The following is an 8,628-nucleotide window of genomic DNA, read 5'->3' as shown; positions in this document are numbered from 1 at the left end:
GGCCTTAGTTGTAAGTTCAGCTAGTAATTTAACCTCTAGATAGAAAATGTAGTGGGAGAAAGACATTATGGTGCTTTATAGACAAATGAAAAACAAAACATAAGCAATATTAATAATATAGTACTTGACTGTGCTATAATTATAAGCTGTTCTCAGCTTATAATTAAGGCCTCAAACACAGTCACAGCAGCAGAAGCTCTAAGACATTTTTATTTCATGTATGATCGCTAGTATTAACTTAATCTACAATTCCATCTGTACAGTATCTTGCGAAACCACAAAACCTATTATTTTCACACAAATAAGCCCTCTTCCATATCTCAGGAAAGACTGAATAACAGAGACAGTGTTGTACTGAGTTCCTGTATTACCAAATTTCATTATTTTTACAAAATGTAGGGCAGAGCATTTAGTAGGCAGTATTACCAAATAACAACCTGACCACTACTATTCAAATAAATGAACAGAGCACATTTGGTGTTGCAGTTGTTAAACTGCTCCCTAAATCACAGAATTCCTCAATTCGCAATGCAATAGGTCTCCTACTCTAAAGAGCAGGGAACTGCTGTAATTTCATTTTGCAGGCCAGAATCCCCTGCCATACAGGAAACACAGCAGGTGCTAAAGTAAGCAGCAGCAAAAGCCTAAGAAATTTTCAATCCTCAGTGACCCTGTATCTGGCTGTCTAGCTAATAATCACATTTTTAAAGTGGAAAATATTATTTTATTTTGCAGGCCAGAGTACCTTGCCTGCTGTTAGGTCACATAAATAACTATTTAATAATACTTGCAAAACAATAATATTAGTAATAGATGGTCAGTAGCAATAATAGCAGAGATGGCCTTTCACGTCTAAAAAACCCTCACAGGCTACATTCCTCAGAAATAAAATGACCTATTATCTTGAATTCTAGTTTCATTTTTCCTTCTAATTTCATGCACACCCTTCTTGCCATCAGATTCTCAGTTTCCTCCCTGATCCTCTGCTTGTGTCCTAGCATTTTCAAAGCCTTTGCCTTCTTAGCTGCTGAGATTATTGTGATACAAATTCTTCTAGTCCTCATCGATGTTCTTGTTGACCTTATACTAGAAGTCCATTTCATTCACTTCCTGTGCAAATGCCTCTTAATTGAAGTGCCATTTTCGTTTTGGTTTCTGGCTTCTCTTGACTCGATCTTCATAGGCATTATCAACGCATAGTTTTGAGCGCAACATATGATGGTCTGAGCCTGTGCAAATGATTTGTTCTCCTATTATCGCTACATTACTGAAGATTCTTCCGGTATCCATCAATACATAATCAATCTGATTCAGTGTGACTCCATCCAGGCTTTTCCATGTCCACTGCCAACGTTGTTTTTTTTTAAATAGTGTGTTCATTACCTGGAGATGGTTTGCCTCTGCGAATGCAACCCCAAGATAAAATTAGAATTTGCCTCAAGATGAAATTCGTCCTTTTCTGGGTAGCACACTGACAAATTTTAGGCTGTGGAAGCCAGAAAAAATATTAAGGTGAATACACTTGACAAAGTAAATAATTACAAGAAGAATGAGATGGCTGGTTTTGCTGGTAAGTGAGATTTTTCTGCCAGGCTCTTGTAAGAGTCATTAATATGTGGTGACGTAGGGCTCATTGTTACATCTGATAAGAAGCATATTGCTTACACAAATCTCCTAGTTCCTGCCAGCTCCAGGAAGGAGAGATACAGTACAGAAATAGAATTTGGGTATCTTGCACACAGCACAACAGAAACCACCACTCCCCACCTCAGCTGCACCGTGCTGTCTCAGCCTGGTCACTTGTTTGTGCTTATTAACTTTTTTATTCCTTTCAGATGATGTTAAAAGGTAGAAAGCAAAAAATGCAGAATGTTTCCTATCCAGAGGGAATTAAATTAGTATATACAGAAAAAGGAATAGAATTAAAAAATACAGATTGTCCAAGTGTTAGTTGTTTTGCTGAGGAATGTATATGCCTTCTACTGCATTTGTAATGATTTACACATCAGTGCCCAGGCTCTGCTCAGTTTTTTGTGAGTGCCCAAGGGAGAATGGGTGCAAAGAACCTCCCAAACTTACTCCCTTGAAAAAATCCAGGGCACTTTATGTCCTTTCCGTATCACCCACCAGTCAGGGTGGAACATGTGCTGCGCCTTCTAACAAAATGCCACAGTGGCTGTTCTCCCTTTGCACTGCTCATGCCTCCAGGAGACATTGCATACCCTTTTATTTTTTCCAACTATCATGCACATTTTCCCTCCGCTAGTCTGCTGAGCTACTATCAGTAGAAGTACTGGAAAATTCTGCAGGATAGTTCCTGGCTACTTTACTGACTCCATAGAGCATTGTTTTCAGTATACGGTAGTTTATTGAGTCTCATCCATTCAGGGGAGATTTCAGGGGAGATGGAGGCACCATGTAACTTCCCCCCAAGAAACATATGCACACACCTGACCATTGATTATGGAGGTTCCCATTGGCAGTAAGCAGAGAACAGTATGAGTGACACTATATTTACCACTCTAATTGAAGGAACCCTTAGACATAAGAACTACCTATTGGTCTAGGTATATTATTACCATACTTGTGGCAATAAGTTTTCTGTTGTTCTTAACAAAGAAAGAAACTCTCTCTGTATGGGTATGTAATTTTGCATTTTACAAACAGAAAAAAGAGATTACAGTTTGCTTCAATAACAGCTAAATTACTTGGCTTAGTCTGCAGCTGTGTGGGGGAGAGAGCAGTTTGGAATTTCATACTTTGAATGATTCATTTTCAGGTTTGCCAGAGAACAGCACTGACAAGGAAACTCCCCATATTACTAAAGCAAAGGGCCCTGTGGCTGCACAGAAAGGCACAGGACTGACACTGGACTGTGATGGATGGCAACCACCCACAATGCCTGTTTAGCTGGGAGATAGTACCTTTGACATGACACTACCTATTAGATAGTGCCATCAGCTGTGGTTCTTACTGGGACCATCCTGACCACTGCTGATGGCATAGGAGCTGATTCTGCGGAAAAAAAATAGTGGGTGCTCAGCACCCACCAGCAGCCCTGCGGATTAGCTCTTCTCCATTCCCCCCCAGCACTTCCCACCCATCGGCAGCCCTGCCGATAAACTCCTCCTGCTCCCTCTGCGTGCATGCCATGGATCAGCTGCTCAGAGGTGTGCAGGAGGCACTGGGTGGGGGAGGGGAGGAGCGGGGGCAGGAAGAGGTGGGGTATGGTGGAGGTTCGGGAGAAGGGGTGGAGTTGGGGTGGAGCGGAGGTTGAGCAGCCCCCAGGAACAGAGGAAGTTGGTGCCTATGGCTGACGGCTATACCTAATAGACTGATTTAAATGAAATGGCGGCCAGACCACCCTGTACAGAGAAGGTGATGGGAATACTACACCAGGGCCATGGCACAGTGACACTATGTTTACTATGTCCTGTTCCTTTTGCCTATGCTCCCACATTTTCCTCCTGAGGCTGGTGGAGTGGGACATCTCAGGAAAAGGGTTGAAGTGTGATTTATCTTGCAGTCTCTGCATGTCCTTTTCTCCTACAGTTCCCCAGGGTGGGAGTCTCCTACACCCCCATTTCTGCAGCTCAGACATGCAAGCATGCCTGCATGCCTCTGTCCAATGGAAATGGTGTATTGGGCATGCTTCTCCTGGCTTCTGGCCATGGGGAATGGTGGGACAGACCCTAATCCCATTGAAGTCAATGGCAAATCTTCCATCAATTTTAAAGGGCCCAATGTATCCTGAAGACTTCCCCTGATGTTTGGGTGTACTTTAGGCCTGATCATTTTAGGTGCTGAGCACCCACCTCGTCCACTAACTTCAGTGGCAGTTGGGGGTATCTCTGACATCACGTCATTTATGAACAGATGGCCCCATAGACCTTGTGCTGCCAGGGCATGATTGGCATTTGCACTCAAATTTTCCTTGCCGTGAACTCTGTTGTATTCCCAGAGGTAAAACGTTTGAATTTTATTTTAAATAATTTTGTTCATGGGAAATAAATCGTATAAAAAGTTCTGAAGTTTTAACTAAAACTATAAAAATTTCTCAGCTGCTGCTGTCACAACCCTGGCTTCCATGTCCTTCTCTGAACCTGAATCTCCAACAAGAAAGACTCACGTTGTGTTGCCAGAAAGCAAGCCTAGAATTTATTATTATTATTATTTTACTATTATAAAGTGACTACTGTGAAAACCAATCATAATAAATTCCTCTGGGAGGTGATAGTCTGAATGTGATTAAAGAAACTTGGGAAGCACACCTGAGAGGGAACACTTTTAATTTGCTCACATGTGAAATCAGTCACCGTATCTCCAAGGACCGCATTACTGCATCTGCATGGTCCTTCGGATAGAACAATAGACTAATTGCAATGTACTGTCAGCATGCCTGCATCACAAGAGAGAAAGATGGTTGCTATGGAAAGGGCTGTAGGTTTGTAAGCACAGTACATAAAAGCACTGCAAAGTCAAAAGTTCTTCAGCATAATCAATGTACACTTTCCTGAAGCATGAAAATTCATTGGCTATATAGAATCACAGAATCATAGAATATTAGGTTTGGAAGAGACCTCAGGAGGTCATCTAGTCCAATTTCCTGCTCAAAGCAGGACCAACACCAATTAAATCATCCCAGCCAGGGCTTTGTCAAGCTGAACCTTAAACACCTCTAAGGATGGAGATTCCACCACTTCCCTAGGTAACCCAGTCCAGTGCTTCACCACCTTCTTAGTGAAACAGTATTTATTAATATCCAACCTAGACTTCCCAAACTACAACTTGAGACCATTGCTTCTTCTTCTGTCATCTGCCACCACTGAGAACAGTGAGCTCCATCCTCTTTGGAACCCCCCTTCAGGTAGTGAAGGCTGCTATCAAATCCTCCCTCACTCTTCTCTTCTGCAGACTAAATAACCCCAGCTCTCTCAGCCTCTCCTCATAAGTCCTCATATGTGCCCCAGCCCTCTAATCATTTTTGCTGCCCTCTGCTGGACTCTCTCCAATTTGTCCACATCCCTTCTGTAGTGGGGGACCAAAACTGGATACAATCCTCCAGATATGGCCTCACGAATGTTGAATAGAGGGGAATAATCACTTCCCTACACAGTGCTGACTCATATCCAGCTTCTCATCCACTGTAATCCCTAGATCCTTTTCTGCAGAACTGCTGCTTAGCCAGTCGGTCCCCAGCCTGTAGGGGTTCATGGGATTCTTTCTTCCTAAGTGAAGGACTCTGCACTTGTCCTCGTTGAACCTCATCAGATTTCTTTTGGCCCAATCCTCCAATTTGTCTAGGTCACTCTGGACCCTATCCCTACACTCCAGCATATCTAACTCCTCTCCCAGCTTAGTGTCACCTGCGAACTTGCTGAGGGTGCAATTCATCCCATCATCCAGATCATTAATAAAGATGTTGAACAAAACCAGCCCCAGGACTGACCCCTGGGCCACTCCACTTGATACTGGCTGCCAAGTAGACATCGAGCCGTTGATCAGTATCCACTAAGCCCGACAATCTAGCCAGCTTTCTATCCACCTTATAGTCCATTTATCCAATCCATACTTCTTTAACCTGCTGGCAAGAATACTGTGGGAGACTGTATCAAAAGCTTTGCTAAAGTCAAGATATATCACATCAACTGCTTTCCCCATATTCAGAGAGCCAGTCATTTAATCATAGAAGGCAATCAGGTTGGTCAGGCATGACTTGCACTTGGTGAATCCATGCTGACTGTTCCTGATCACCTTCGTCTCCTCCAAGTGCTTCAAAATGGATTCCTTGAGGACCTGCGCCATGATTTTGCTGGGGACTGAAGTGAGGCTGACTGGTCTGTAATTCCCTGGGTTCTCTTTCTTCCCTTTTTTAAAGATGGGCACTATATTTGCCTTTTTTCAATAGTCTGGGACCTCCCCCGATCACCACAAGTTTTCAAAGATAATGGCCAATGGCTCTGTAATCACATCAGCCAACTCCCTCAGCACCCTTGGATGCATTAGATCTGGACCCATGGTCTTGTGCATGTCCAGCTTTTCTAAATAGTCCTTAACCTGTTGTTTCACCACTGAGGGCTGCTCACCTCCTTCCCATACTGTGTTGCCCAGTGCAGCAGTGTGGGAGCTGACCTGGTCTATGAATACCGAGGCAAAAAAAGCATTGAGTACTTCAGCTTTTTCCATATTGACTGTCACTATGTTGCCTCCCCCATTCAGTAAGGGTCCCACACTTTCCCTGACCTTCTTCTTGTTGCTAACATAATTGTAGAAACCCTTCTTGTTAGCCTTCACATCCCTTGCAACTCCAATTGTGCCTTGGCCTTCCTGATTATACCACTGCATACGCTAGCAATATTTTTATACTCCTCCATGGTCATTTGTCGAATCTTCCACTTCTTGTAAGCTTCTTTTTTGTGTTTAAGATCAGCAAGGATTTCACTGTTAAGCCAAGCTGGTCGCCTGCCATATTTACTATTCTTTCTGCACATTGGGATGGATTGTTCCTGCATCCTCAATAAGGCTTCTTTAAAATACAGCCAGCTCTCCTGGACTCCTTTCCCCCTCATATTAGCCTCCCAGGGGATCCTGCCCATCAGTTCCCTAAGGGAGACTAAGTCTGCTTTTCTGAAGTCCAGGGGCTGTATTTTGCTACTCTCCTTTCTTCCTTTTGTCAGGATCCTGAACTCAACCATCTCACAGTCACTGCTGCCTAGGTTGCCACCCACTTCTACTTCCCCTACCAATTCTTCCCTGTTTGTAAGCAGCAGGGCGAGAGGAACTGAATATAGAAGAGGAGGTCAGTATAGAAGAGGAAGTCAATATAGAAACTGTTAATTCAAAATAACTATCATTTTAATTGATTTATAAATGGCAACCATCACCTGAGCACTTGGACACCTTCTGTTTAAAGAACAAAAATATCATTCAGAAAATGGAGGTCAAAAGAGATCTTTGTCCCTCAGACACATGAGAGCAATTCCCAGTGGGACAAAAACTCTAAGGTCCTGCATATTTGCTTTTCCCACTGGCTTTTCTTTACATGGATCCTCAAGGCAGGAGCTCAGGAGCTCTTTCACTTATGGGGCCACTGGGCCCAAGAATCTGAGTGCAGAACTGAGACTTCTATGTAGAAATACCTGTATATCTTGTCCCTAAAATTGCCCAGAGGTCTGTTAAGAGTTTGGACCAAACAAATGCATTTTATGTTGCACCCTGAAATGTGCCAGACTTTATAGATGTAAAGCAAATACAACGGATACATGCGGATTATTATTTTGCATTTTGTGTATCACACAAATATCTTACCATTATTTTGTTATGTACAGGAAAAAAAGTACAGATGCAAGGGCTAGGGTGTGTTTGTTTTAATTCCCACCCTGAAGAGGAGCAGAGTGGAGTGGAGAGATGACAGTATTTTTAGTCTCAGTCAAGGGCGAATCATCATAGAATATCAGGGTTGGAAGGAACCTCAGGAGGTCATCTAGTCCAACCCCCTGCTCAAAGCAGGACCAATTCCCAACTAAATCATCCCAGCCAAGGCTTTGTCAAGCCTGACTTTAAAAACCTCTAAGGAAGGAGATTCCACCACCTCCCTCGGTAACCCATTGCAGTGCTTCACCACCCTCCTAGTGAAAAAGTTTTTCCTAATATCCAACCTAAACCTCCCCCACTGCAACTTGAGACCATTACTCCTTCTTCTGTCATCTGCTACCACTAAGAACAGTCTAGATGTATCCTCTTTGGAACCCCCTTTCAGGTAGTTGAAAGCAGCTATCAAATCCCCCCTCATTCTTCTCTTCTGCAGACTAAACAAGCCCAGTTCCCTCAGCCTCTCCTCATAGGTCATGTGCTCCAGCCCCCTAATCACTTTTGTTGCCCTCCGCTGGACTCTTTCCAATTTTTCCACATCCTTCTTGTAGAGTGGGGCCCAAAACTGGACACAGTACTCCAGATGAGGCCTCACCAATGTCGAATAGAGGGGAATGATCACGTCCCTCGATCTGCTGGCAATGCCCCTACTTAGACAGCCTAAAATGCGATTAGCCTTCTTGGCAACAAGGGCACACTGTTGACTCATATCCAGCTTCTTGTCCACTGTAACTCCTAGGTCCTTTTCTGCAAAACTGTTTCCTAGCCATTCGCTCCTTAGTCTGTAACAGTGCATGGGATTCTTCCGCCCTAAGTGCAGGACTCTGCACTTGTTCTTGTTGAACCTCAGATTTCTTTTGGCCCAATCCTCTAATTTGTTTAGGTCCTTCTGCATCCTATCCCTACCCTCCAGCGTATCTACCACTCCTCCCAGATTGGTGTCATCTGCAAACTTACTGAGAGTGCAGTCCATGCCATCCTCCAGATCATTAAGGAAGATATTGAACAAAACCAGCCCCAGGACCGACCCTGGGGGCACTCCACTTGAAACCCGATGCCAACTAGACATGGAGTCGTTGATCATACCCGTTGAGCCCGATGATCTAGCCAGCTTTCTATCCACCTCATAGTCCATTCATCCAGCCCATACTTCTTTAACTTGCTGACAAGAATACTGTGGGAGACAGTATCAAAAGCTTTGCTAAAGTCAAGGAATAACACATCCACTGCTTTCCCCTCATCCACAGACCCAGTTAT

The 8,628-nt window shown here is 43.7% G+C and overlaps 1 long non-coding RNA gene across 1 annotated transcript in view; it reads right to left on the bottom strand.

Moving 5' to 3' along the window:
• Positions 1-231: 231 nt before the first annotated feature.
• The window catches only part of LOC135982071 (uncharacterized), a 28,178-nt gene continuing 19,781 nt past the window's right edge, over positions 232-8,628 (bottom strand). Inside the window, exon 3 of the long non-coding RNA XR_010599279.1 lies at positions 232-1,400. This is a non-coding gene — a long non-coding RNA (uncharacterized LOC135982071). The remainder of the gene's footprint in view (positions 1,401-8,628) is intronic.

Source organism: Chrysemys picta, chromosome 3, assembly GCF_011386835.1.
Source record: "Chrysemys picta bellii isolate R12L10 chromosome 3, ASM1138683v2, whole genome shotgun sequence".
Classification (NCBI taxonomy): domain Eukaryota; kingdom Metazoa; phylum Chordata; order Testudines; family Emydidae; genus Chrysemys; species Chrysemys picta.
The sequence above is the reverse complement of the archived record's forward strand: the minus strand, read 5'-3'. Positions and strand labels throughout refer to the sequence as shown.